Here is a 13,235-nt window from a genome sequence, read left to right on the forward strand (position 1 = left end):
CTCGGGCGGGGGTCCTTTTTTGGTTCTTGAAGGAAAGCATCTAGGCTGGGGTGGGGGGTTTTGGGCGTCTGGACCAGCCCCGTCCGCGTCCGCGGGGCGCAGCACAAGTGCGGCCCGGGGGGTGAGGGGTGGGGGGGCGCCGGGCCGCGCCCTTTTCTAAAGTCTTCAGTATGTACAGTCAATAAAACAATCGATTTGAACTGGGCTGGTTGACTCTTTGTCAGGGGACAGAGGGAGGAAGCCTGGGGGGTGCAGGAGGAAATCATACAAGGAAGGGGGTCCCCGAGGTCCCTCCCGTTGGGATCCTTTGTGAGGTCTCGTGTTTGACTATCCTGTGATTTTTGCCAGGTGTTTACACTGGGGTGCACCCTTGGTGCCTCCAGCTCCGGGGTGGAGGGGCAAAACCACGTGGGAGGGGGAAGGCTGGTAGTGAGTGGGGAGGGCTTGAGGAGAGGGTGGGTCTCTGCAGACAACATGAGGACCTATGGTGTGTGTGTGTGTGTGTGTGTGTGTGTGTGTGTGTGTGTGTGTACAATTCTTGTTGCTGTGATGGGGTGTGGCTGTGTGTGTGACAGCCGAGTTTCTGTGTCTCCCCACTAGCCTGTGGAGAAGCCAGTGGAGAGATTCACAGGGGCAAGACTGCTGTGGCTTGCACAATAGAAGTCAGAAATAAACTACAGAGCAGGCAAATGATGGAGAGCGGAGAAGGGGCAGCCTGGCAAGGTTGATTCCTCAGAACAAGCTAGCAGGAGCCTAGTGCGTGTGTTCGCCCGCGCGCACTCTCAGTGAGCGACATATGGACAACAACTGTCAGGGCGTGTGAGGCTGGGGGGGGGTGTTGCGGGGGGCCTGAGGTGGGTGCACACGTAGAATCAGGTTGAAAGCACACTGATTTAATAGTCCCAGAAATGGGGCTTCTTGGGTGGGGAACAGGAGAGACAGGGATCCAGTGTGGATGCTGTGTGGAAGGAGGCTGAGCCTAAAGTGCTGTCTCTGGGTGGGCTGTGTGTTTCAGCGTTCAGCCCGGTGGGACAGGGAGTGGCCAGAAAGGGAGGTGGAAAAGGAAAGGAATAGAAATAAGGGGAGCAGATGAAGATTCCATACTACATTCGCTGTGGCTGTCAGGTCTTCCTGACTGGACCAGTCCAGGCTGGGGACAAGGCCAAGTCTAGACAACTAGCATCCTATTCCAGCCTGCAGAGGTGGTAGCTGGGACATTTTCCAGGGCCGGACCCCAGGTTTCCTGCCCAGACCAGCAAAGCTGTCTTAGAGAAAATTTCCCTTCTGAGAGTCACAGTCTGAGCTCTGCCACTGCAGCCCACCCCACTGGCACGGACACAGCTCAGAAATACAATCTTTTTAGGAAAAGGGCTGCTTTGCTCTACCTGCAAATACTGCCTTTGAGCAGTGGGCAAGGACTGGCCCAATTCCTATGATTAATTTAGGATCTACCCAGTGGTTGCATTTGGGCACAGCCTGGCTGGGCCCCTCAGTGCTTACGGATTTTTGTCGAATCCAATCTTCTGGTCATGATATTGGGGACAGAGACAGGCAGAAGGGATCCTTCCTATCCCCACTGTCCTAAGGATAGGGGGCCCTCCTGGACACCCCCTAGGATCCTGAGTGCCCTAGGAGAATGTGCAGAGTTGCTTCTTTGTCCCTGGCCAGGCTTCCTAATAGATGAACACATACTGCTCAACTAGGCCTCATGCTCCACAGCCCAAAGGCTGTGCCCACAGGACAGGAATGGTTGGGTGCTGGAGGTGGAGGAGCAGGATGCCATGACATTCCCCTGAGATACCAGCCCTCTTGGAACATTCTCATTTCTGTCTGAACCTTTGTCACATGCACAAAATGGTCCCCAGCCCCTGGCCTTCCCTCCTGCATCCTTGTATTTTATTATTTCATTTCCTTCCCTCTCTCCTTTCTGGTCTCTTTTTCTTTCTGCCTCGTTCTTTTTACTTACTCAAGAATCTCATAAAATTCCAGGGTTGGAAGGGACCCTGAAGACTCGCTATTCCAATTGCCCATTTGAGGTTTAATTTTTTTTTAAAGATTTTTATTTAAAAATATAGCTAATAGGGCCATCTGAGTGGCTCATTGGTTAAGAGTTGGCTTGAGAGCGTGAGCTCTGAGCAGCAGGGCCACCGGTTCGGATCCCACATGGGCCAGTGACGCTGCACCCTCTACAGCTAAGATTGTGAACAACAGCTCGACCTGGAGCTGGGCTGCCATGAGTCGCCAGCGATGGTGTAGGCTGCAGTGGAGCTGCAGTGGGTGGCCATAAGCTACCGTGAGTGGCTGGCAGCCTGCGTGAGTGGCTGGCAGCCAGCGTGAGCTGCCGGGAGCTGCCGTCCAGTGTCCGGCGACCGATCTGCCTCAGCCAGGAAGAGCACAATGATCGTAATACCAACATGGGCAGTGAAGCGATGTCCTCCACAACTAGACTGAAGAACAAAAGGACAGCAACTCTGTTCCCCTTCCCTGATTCCCCAATGCTGTTCCCTCCTCCAATTCCCCAATAAAATATTTATGTATATATATATATATATATATATATATATATAGCTAACAGACAACATTGTATCAATTTCAGGTGTACATCATAGTTGTTCAACATCTATATACCTAAAGAAGTGATCACCGTATGTCCAGCAACCATCTGACACCATACCACACTATCACAATATTATTGACATATTCCCTATGCTGTACATTACATTCCCGTGACTTATTTGTTTTATATCTGGAAATTTGAACCTCTTATTCCCCTTTCCTCTTTTTAATTTTTTAATTACAGTCAATATTCAATATTATTTTATATTAATTTCAGGTATACAGCATAGTGGTTAGACATTTATATAATTTAAGAAGTGATCCCCCTGACTAGTCTAGTAGCCACCCAGCACCATACATAGTTATTACCATATCATTGACTGTATTCCTTATGCTTTACTTTGCACCCTCGTGACTATTTTGTAACTATTTTGTACTTCTTAATCCCTTCACCTTTTTTACCCTGTCCCCCAAGCCCGCTCCCATCTATCACCCTGATAAATCTAGTACCCATCTGACACCATACATAGTTATTACAATATTATTGACTATATTCCCTATGCTATACCTACATCCTCATGACTACTTTGTAACAACCAATTTGTACTTCTGATTCCCCTCTCTTTTTCACTCAAGCCCGTTCCCATCTGGCAACCATCAAAATGTTCTCAGTATTTGTGAGTGTGCTTCTATTCTGCTTGTTTGTTTGTTTGTTTATTTAAGTATTTTTTTTAATTGGGGAATTGGGGGAGGGGAACAGTGTTGGGGAATTGGGGAAGGGGAACAACCAAGTTGTTGTCCTTCAATCTTAGTTGTGGAGGGCGCAGCAAGCTCAGCTCCAAGTCCAGTCGCCATGCGGCCGCTCAGGTCAAGGTTTCGTTTTCAATCTTAGTTGCCCGGGGTAGGTAGCCCACCATCTAATGTGAGAATCACACTGGCAACCTTGTTGTTAGGAGCACATGCTCTCACCAGCTGAGCCATCCTGCCACCTGTTGGCAGCTCAGTGGCAGCTCAGCTCCGGCGCAGCTCACTGGCCCATGTGGGAATCGAACTGGCGACTCTGTTCCTCAGAACTCGTGTTCTTAACCAACAGAACCACTCAGCTGGCCCCTATTTATTTTGTTCTTTAGATTCCACATATAAGCAAAATCACATAGCATCTGTCTTTCTCTGTCTGACATTCTCCACTCAGCACAATAACCTCTAGGTCCATCCATGCTGCTGCAGATGGCAAGAACCCATTCGCTTCCATAGTCAAGCAATATTCCTTTGTATATATGTACCACCTCCTTTTTATCCATTCATCCATCAATAGACACCTAAGCTGCCTCCACATCTTGGGCATTGTAAACATGTTGCAATGAACATATGGATGCACACGTCCCCTCGAAGTACATTTTGGGTTTCTTTGGATAAATACCCAGATATGGGATTACTGACTCCTTGTTTGTCTCTTGTTATATATAGCCTTTGTTTTAAAGTCTATTTTGTATAAGTATTGCTACTCCAGCTTTTTTTTTTTTTGCATTTCCATTTTCATGAAATAACTTTTAATATCCCTTTACATTCAGTCTGTGTGCTTCTTTCAATCTGAAGTGAGTCTCTTAGTCTCTTGTAGGCAGCATACATAAGAGTTTTGTTTTCTTATTCATTCAAGCACCCTATGTTTTTTATTGGAGCATTTAACCCAATTACATTGAAAGTAATTGTTGATAGATATGTAGCTATTGCCATTTTACTATTTCTATTTGTATTCTCCCCCCCCCAATCTTGAAGTCCCTTTGATTCTTTTTACTGTTGGTTTGGTGGTGATGAACTCCTTTAGCTTTTTCTTTTGGGGGAAGTTCTTTATCTGTCCTTCAATTTTAAATGATAGCTTTGCTGCGTAGAGTAATCTTGGTTGTAGATCCCTGCTTTTCATCACTTTGACTATTTCCTGCCAATCTCTTTTGGTCTGCAAAGTTTCTGTTGAGAAATCAGCTGACAATCTTCTGGAAGCTCCCTTATAAGTTACTAGATGTCTTTCTCTTGCTACTTTTAGGATTCTCTTTGTCTTTAACCTTTGCTATTTTAATTATAATGTATCTTGGTGTGGGTTTCTTTAGGTTCATCTTGTTTGGGACTTTCTGTACTTCCTGGGCTTTTATGTCTATTTCCTTCACCAGGTTAGGAAAGTTTTCAGTCATTCTTTTTTCAAATACGTTCTCAATTCCTTGCCTTTTCTCTTCTCCTTCTGGTACCCCTACGATGTGAATGTTGTTATGTTTGATGTTGTCCCAGAAGTCTCTTAAAGTCTCCTCATTTTGGGGGGATTCTTTTTTCTTTTTGCTATTTTGATTGGGTGTTTTCTTCTACCTTGTCTTCCAAATCAGTGAATCGATCCTCTGATTCATCTAGTGTGCTGTGATTCCTTCTAGTGCATTTATCATTTCAGGTATTGTATTCTTTGCTTCTGACTGGTTCTTTTTCATGGTTTCTATGTCTGTTTTAAATACTTGCTATCTCTTTGCTGAAGTTCTCACTAAGTTCCTTGAGCATCCTTATAACCAGTGTTTTGAACTCTGTCTGGTAGGCTGTTTACCTTCATTTCGTTTAGCTCTTTTTCTGGAGTTTTGTCCTGTTCTTTTATTTGGGATGTATTTCTTTGTTTCCTCATTTTGGCTGCCTCTCTGTGTTTGTTGCTATGTATTAGGTAGATCTGTCATGTCTCCCAGTCTTGCCTGGTGGGCATATGTAGTAGGTGCCCTATGGGGCCCAGTGGCACACTCTCCCTGGTCACCTGTGCTGGGTGCTCCATGAATGTCCCTTGTGTGGGTTGTGTGTGCCCTCCTTTTATATTTGAGCCTTGATTGCTATTGGCACATCAGTGGGTGGGATTGACCCTCAGGCTGACTGACTGTGGGGTTTGGCCACATCCACAGTTTACAGGCTGCTATGGGGTGGGAGTGGGATGTGGGGGGCTTACCACATGAAGCAGGATTTCCCACAGTGGGCCTGGTGAGAATGGCCCTTTGAGTGTGCCACTTGTGGGGCTAATTGGGTGGTGCTCTGCTGTGGTCTGAAGCCAGTCTCCAAGTATGTTAGTTCTGGGGCTTCTTGGGAGGGGCTCTGGTTCAGGCCCAGGTCAGCCACTGACTGTGACCAGCCAAGGACTACCTGGTAAGAGCTACAAAGTGATCCACAGTTGGTGGCTGCCTGTGCTGTACCTGGAGGCATGTGGGAAAGGCCACACTGTGAACCGAAGACAGCTGCCACCAGTACCGGGTCTAGGGTAGCTCTGCAAAAAGCCAGGATACCCCAAGGTCTGCTGCCACCTGCCAGCTCTTGCTGTAAGATTTAGTCACTGATAAAGCCTTGAGCCTTAGTGAGCTGGGTGTGGCAGGGTCTCAGTAAGTCACCAGCATGAAGCAAGCAGAGCTCACCAGACTAATTCATATTCAGATTTGGCCATGGGCATGGGGGAGGGCTCAACACAGGAAAGATGGCACCCACCTCCCAGCTGCATGGGAGAAGGACCCCACACAGGGGAAAATGGTAACTATCTTCCAGCCCATACTCCAAAGCCACACATATTAGTCTGCCACCTGTTGGTCTCCAAAGTCCCCCAAGTCACTGTCCCTCCACAGGATTCCAGGGTAAGTGCCTGCAAGCAAGTCTGTACGGACACTTTAAGAGGATGTGTGGGTTTCCTGCAGCCTTCTGTCCCACTTGTGTGGTTGGAATCCTCTCTGTTTTTCATAGCCAGATGTTGTGGGGGCTCTTTTCAGTACTCTGGGCTGAGGAGCCTGGTGTGTGCGGGTGGGGTGCGGGTCCGTCGCTTCTCTGTGGGGAACCTCTGTGGCCAAGATATCCCTCCCAGTTTTTATCTGCCATGGAGAGGTTTGGGGCTGGCCCATTTCATGTCCCTGCCCCTCCTACCAGTCTTGATGTGACTTCTTCTTTATATCCTTAGTTATAAACCTTCTGTTCAGCTAGACTTCAGATGTTTCTCCAGGTTGATCATTCTACAATTTAGTTGTAATTTTAATGTGTTCACAGATGAGGCAAGCACAGTGTGTATCTACTCCGCCATCTTGAGACCTATTTTCAAGGTTTAATTCTTTTCTACAGCGTCCTCACCAGGTGTACTTATCCAGAGATGGGAGTTCATCATTCACTTCGTCCCCTCAAGGAACCAATTACTGAACAGTTTAAAGTGTGTCTCTCCCTCACTTAACCACTATGCCTGACTCTACCACTGGCATGTGCTCTGTGAGAACCTGCAATGTTTGGAGGTGTAATACCCACCTCCATCCCTCAGTCCAGGGTTCCAGTGTTTTTCATTCAGTGCACATTTTTTTGAGCATCTTTTATATGCTTCAGGTGCTGTTCTGGCCCAGCTCTCTCTAGTGTGTTTTGTCAGAAAACTGATCTGGCTGCTACATGGGAATAGAGTCTAACGGATTGAGTTGTGTGTGTGTGGTGTGGTGTGTTGGTGGACCTGGGAAATGGTCAGAGAATGCAGTATGACAGCAGTAGCCTTGGAACTCAGAGTAATTTATCAGGAGCAGTAATTCTCTGAGCTATAGAAGCCAGATGCCTGGGATGTGGCCTTGAGTCAGATCAGAACCCTGTCAGCAGAATGGCGATTTGAAGGGAGGGTCCCCCCACCCGGGCCCCCCCACCCTCTGCCTGGCAGTGTCTCCTAAAGAGCATCAGGAATGAAGACCATCTTGAAGATCTTTTGAGAAAGTCCATTAATATAAGAGGACAAAGGGCAACACTGCTTCTCTGAGGAAGCAGCAGCCAGTGTGAGCTCCTCTGCTGCCTGATCTCATGCCTTGAATGCAGCTCTCCACCATGACATCAGAGTAACAACCACAACTGAAGTTAACATCTCTAAAGATTACTCGAGACTGTTACTCCCTGGTGGTGATGCTAATCTCGGTTTTCCCTCCTGGATCTCAGGGCAATGCATTTTGGTAGGTAAGGAAAGGGGGTGGCATCTTGCTATGACTGCCTCACCCCAGAACCTCAGTTATGAGACACTCCACAGGGAAGAGGGGACCTGCCATCTGCACAACAAGAGGCATCATCTGCAGAGAAGGAGCCATGACTGCATGAGCACTGAGCAAGGGAAACCGGGTACCTTGTCCTTTTAGGGATGAGATGTGTTCTCAGCTGAAAAAGCCAAGCCCAGGACAGGACCTAAGAAAGGCCCTATGTAGAGGCCATAAATTGCCAAGTCTGACCTAACAAATACCTTTACCTTGTAAATCAACATAAAGATATTGACGAGAGCAATTCTGTTGGAAAATTGAGGGTGGAGAAAGCAGAGCCATTTCAGTTGTAGTGTGTCAATTAATTGATTGCATTTGCAACACACCCACCCACACGTATGTGCTCAGTGACAAGATTTTGCCTTAGGACTCAATAGAGAATAACATTATATTGAAAATGAAAGATTTGCTGTGACTGGCATATAAAAGAGATTGAATTATAAAATGTCTTGCAATATTAGCGTTTAGTTCAAAATATGGCCAGTGTACATAATGAGACTTGATATGGATTAAAAAAAATCCAAAGACCCCATGATGGGTAGAAAATAAAACCAACTTGTTGGGTTAAATTAGTTTGAAAGACTTTGTTTTATCCCTTGGTTGAATAAGTAATTTGGGTAATTTGAAGATGGTATGATTTTTTAAAATTGTGCTAATTGTGAATGCTTTGTCTGGACATGTGAATGCAAGGTTAGTAATTAAGTTTAAGTCCACATGGAATGAGGACAATAAAAGTGTTTATATTTTTATCAACTGTTTACTGCTTAAACATGTCCCTTGGGTATTAGGAGTTAATTTGGTTTCGGCAAATTAGCTGCATTTTCTCTTAGCAACACTAGCAAACTGGACCTTCAGTTGAATCTAAAAGACATTCAAGGCATCCAGCCATTCGAGAGGAAAACTGCCACAATCACAGAGCTCAGAGAGGGACTGCATAAGAATTGATCAGTGTTGAAATGGGGGAAAGAATGGGAATGGAGAATTAATTGTCAATGCTTTTTCATAAAAGTGGCTTTTATTTACTAAAATTGTATAAGCTAATTTTTTTATTTTAAATATTTAAAAATTTAATAAAATAAAAATTTAGACTGGCTGAAAATGCTAATAGTCACAATATATATTAGTATAAATATTAACAATATTGATAGTAGCTAACATTTTTTGAACTCTTACCATATTTCAGCTCATACTATGGAATTTATAAGCATTGTTTTATTAATCCTTACAATAATCTTGTGTGGTGATAATATTATTATTCCAATTTACAGGCAAAGAAACCAAAGAGCAGAGAGGGTTCGTCACTTGCTGAAGGTCATGTAGCTGGTGATTTGCAGGGTCGAGGTTTGTACTTGGTTGTCTGACTACAACACCAGCTCTTAGCCATCAAGCCAAACCTCCTTGATACCTCTATAAATCAGTTTAAACAAAGGATGATATATTTTATATATTTACATTTGCTGCTAATTATGGAGTTTGTCTAGAAAGAGGGTTTCTCCTACTGGCTCTTTTTTTTCTCAAAATAACCTTTTACCCCTGATTATAAAAGTTATGCATGATTAAATGTAAATGAGTATAGCCACTTTGGAAAAATCTTTGACACTATACTAAACTTAAAGATATGTTATCTTATGATTCAGCAATTTCACTCTTGGGCTTATATCCAATAGAAGTCAGCACGTATGTCAGTCAAAAGATGAACAAGTTTTTGGTGCATATGAGCACAAGAATAGCCCAAATTGGAAATAACCGAACTATCCACCAAAAGTAGAATGGGAGTGTGGGGGGGAACTGTGTTATAATCATACCTTGGAATGCCACACAAGCTGCCACTGCACACAACAGCATGGGTGGCACGATGCCAGGTGAAAGAAGCAGACACAGAAGAATATGTAATGCATGATTTCATTTATATGAAGTTCAAATACAAGCAAAACTAATTTTTGGTGAAAGAAGCCAGAATATTGTTGGAAGGTACTGACTAAGATTGGGAGGATGCACAAAGGGGCGTTCCAAGGTGCTGAAATGAGCTAGATCTCAGCTTGGGTAGTGGTTACATGGCTGTACGCATACACAAAAACTCATCAAACTGTATCCTTAAGGCTTGTGCATTTTGTTGTATTGGTTATTCCTCAATTTTTAAAAATGCAAAAGTAACCCTTGGAAATAAGGCAAAAAAACCCACCCCCTAATATGTACTTATTACAGAACTGCACTGTCCTGTACAGCAGTCACTAGCCAAATGTGGTTCTTTACATTTAAATTTTAATTAATTTAAAGAAAGTGAAATTAAAATTTCAATCCCTCAGTCACACCAGATGCATTTCAAGTGCCCATAGCCACACTTTGCTGGCGGCTGCTGTACATCAGACAGCAAAGGGGTAAAACATTTCCCCCATCACTGAAAGTTCTGTTGGTAGTGCTGTCAGAGCGCACGAAACAACGCAGAAGAGTATAGAAAAATAATCTATTGGGCCAGCCGAGTGGCGCGATGGTTAAGAACTCGCTTGGGATGCCAGAGGGCCCGGGTTCGGATCCCACATACGAGGGCCAGTGACATTGCCCTCCACAGCTAAGATGCTGAACAACAGCTCAACCTGGAGCTGGGCTGCTGTGGGTCGCCGGCGACGGCGTAGGCTGCAGCCCCTGTGGCAGTGGGTTGCCATGGGCTACCGTGTGTAGCCAGCAGCCAGCGTGAGCAGCCAGCAGCCACGGTGAGCGGCCGTCCAGAAGCCGGCGACGGATCTGCCTCACCCTGGAAGAGCGCAATGATGGTGCCAACTTGGGCCAGTGAAGCAACGTCCTCCACAACTAGATTGAAGAACAAAAGGACAGCAACTTGTCTATTCCCCTTCCCCTAATTCCCCAGCACTGTTCCCATCCCCCCAATTCCCCAATAAAAAAATCTTTAAAAAAAAAAAAAAGAAAGAAAAAAATCTATTATTTATAATGCCCTCATCCACCAAAAACCATAGTTAACATTTTATATCCCTCGGTCTCTTTCTAAAAGATTTTGTATTAAATTACATGAGTAACACGTGAACACATTCTTGTCCTGGATAATTACATGCTGGTAAACAGAAACCAGGGGAGCAGGCACCTTTTCAGATCATTTTTAGCATGCACTTATAAACATGCATGTATCCGTATGGAAACATACAGTGCTGCCATGATCGCCAGCCCAGCTCAGGGAGCTCCCATCTGGTTCAGTTCAGTCCCCACAAGAGCATGTGGAGGGTGTTATTCCATCATCCACACCCACCCAGGGTCTAGGGCTCTACTTGTCCTCCTCTTGAGCTACTGTGTTCCTGGGATATTGTAAGAACGAATGTCACATGCAGGGACCAAGTACAGTCTCAGTGCAGAGCTGAGGTGCTACTCCTATTGGGTGTTCCCAGAGCAAGGTGTTGACTGTAAATCAAGTGGAGTCTATTCCATACTGACTGTATAGAGAGCGAGCCTGGAGCCCAGGGCCAGCCTAATGGTCTGGGAGTTCTTCAGGCAAGACTCAGCTGCCACTGGGGCCTCTCACAAAGGTCTTTTGCTATTTTCACACCACGCTGGGGCACGGAACTCTTGTGAAGCTGCCCAGGAACCGGTTGGTACCAACAATAATTTTCTCTCTGCATAGCCCTGTGGGATGTATGGCACAAGCTCCCTTTGACTTAGACCAATACACTTCTCAGACCAATACACTTCTCAGACCAATACACTTCTCAAACCAATACCGTTGAATTCAGTTCTTAATTCATTAATTTTAAACTTTCTTCATTTTAATATATGCCTTTATAGCTATTAATGTCCCCCTACATACTGATCTATACCATCCCCCAAGTTTTGGTACATAGTGTTTGCATTGTCATTTAGTTTTAAATATTTTATTTCCATGAGATTCATTCTCTGACTCATGAATTATTTAGACATGTGCTTTGAAATTTCCAAATGTATGTGTGTGGTTTTTTTTCTGTCACTTTTGTTTTGTTTTTGATACTAATTTTATTGTATTGTCAGAGAATATGAACTGTATGATGTTGGCTATTTGATGATTATTAAAATTTGCTCTGAGGAATAGTATGTAGTTAATTTTTGTGAATGCTAATATGTTTGAAAATAATTTTTATTGATTGTTGTGTTCATGATTATATGTTCATTAGATTGAGTTTGTTAATTGTATTGTTTACATTTTCTATTTCCTCACCATTTTTTTTTTAAGATTTTATTGGGGAATTGGGGGAGGGTCACAGTGTTGCGGAATCAGGGAAGGGGAACAGACAAGTTGCTGCCCTTTTGTTCTTCAGTCTAGTTGTGGAGGATGTCGCTTCACTGGCCCATGTTGGTATTATCATTGTGCTCTTCCCAGGTGAGGCAGTCGCTTAGCGGCCATTGGACCGCAGCTCACGGCAGCTCATGAAAGCTCACACCAGCTGCCAGCCAGCCCCACTGCAGCCTACACCGTCGCCGGCAACTCTCTGCAGCCCAGCTCCAGGTCGAGCTGTTATTCACCATCTTCGCTGTAGAGGGCGCAGCATCACTGGCCCTCCTCATGTGGGATCTGAACCGGGATGCGCCACTTGGCCGGCCCTCCTCACCGTTTTTTTTTGGTCAGCTTGCTCTATTAATTTCTGAGAAAGGTGTGTTAAAATCTTCTATCATTGTGGATTGATCAATTTTTCCTTGTAATTTTGCTTATTTTGCATTGTGTATTTTTGAAACAATGTCATAAGAGATATTCTTTCCAGTTAAATTTTTATTGAGGTATAACATACATATAGAAAAGTATTTTCACAAAGAAAAAATATGTGTAACCAGCACTCAAATCAATTAAAAGAAAATGATCACTACCCAGCAGCCCCTCATGCTCTCCTCCAGTTACTCCCCTGCCCCCACATCATAGATTAGTTGACCTGTTCTTATGTTATGTTTGTGAGATTCACCCATGTTATTGCATATAGTTCATTAGTTGCATATTATTTTCACTGTTGTATAGTGCTCTATTGGGTGAATATAACACAATTCATTTATTTACACTTCTGTTGATAGACATTTATGTTGTTTCCAGTTGGGGCTATTAGAAATAATGCTGTTATAATAAATAATGCTGTATCTTTGGGGGGATTTATACATTTGTGTAAGAATGGAATTGCAAGGCCATACAGTATGCATGTGCTTAGCTTTATTAGATAATGCCAAACATTTTTTCATTATGTACCAACTGATATTTGCACCAGTGGTAAGAGTTCTTATCAACAATCAGCATTGTCTGCTTTGAATTTTAGACATCCTGTGGGTGTGTAGCAGCATTCCATTGTGGTTACAATTAACATTTTGCTAACAATTAATGAAATTGAACACCATTGTTTATTGTCCACTTGGATATCATTTTGTAAAGTGTCTTTTGCCCGTTCTTCTATTGGGTTGTCAATCCTTTTGTTATTGATTTGTAGGAGTTCTTTATATATTCTGGATATGAGTCCTTTGTATTTTTTAATTTTTTTTTCAATTATAGTTGACATTCAATGTTATATTAGTTTCAGGTGTACAACACTGATTACACACGATAAGTCTAGTACCCACCTGACACCATACATAGTTATTATAATATTATTGACTATTCCCTATGCTGTACTTTATATCCCTGTGACT

Source organism: Hipposideros armiger, unplaced genomic scaffold (assembly GCF_001890085.2).
Source record: "Hipposideros armiger isolate ML-2016 unplaced genomic scaffold, ASM189008v1 scaffold_511, whole genome shotgun sequence".
NCBI lineage: Eukaryota > Metazoa > Chordata > Mammalia > Chiroptera > Hipposideridae > Hipposideros > Hipposideros armiger.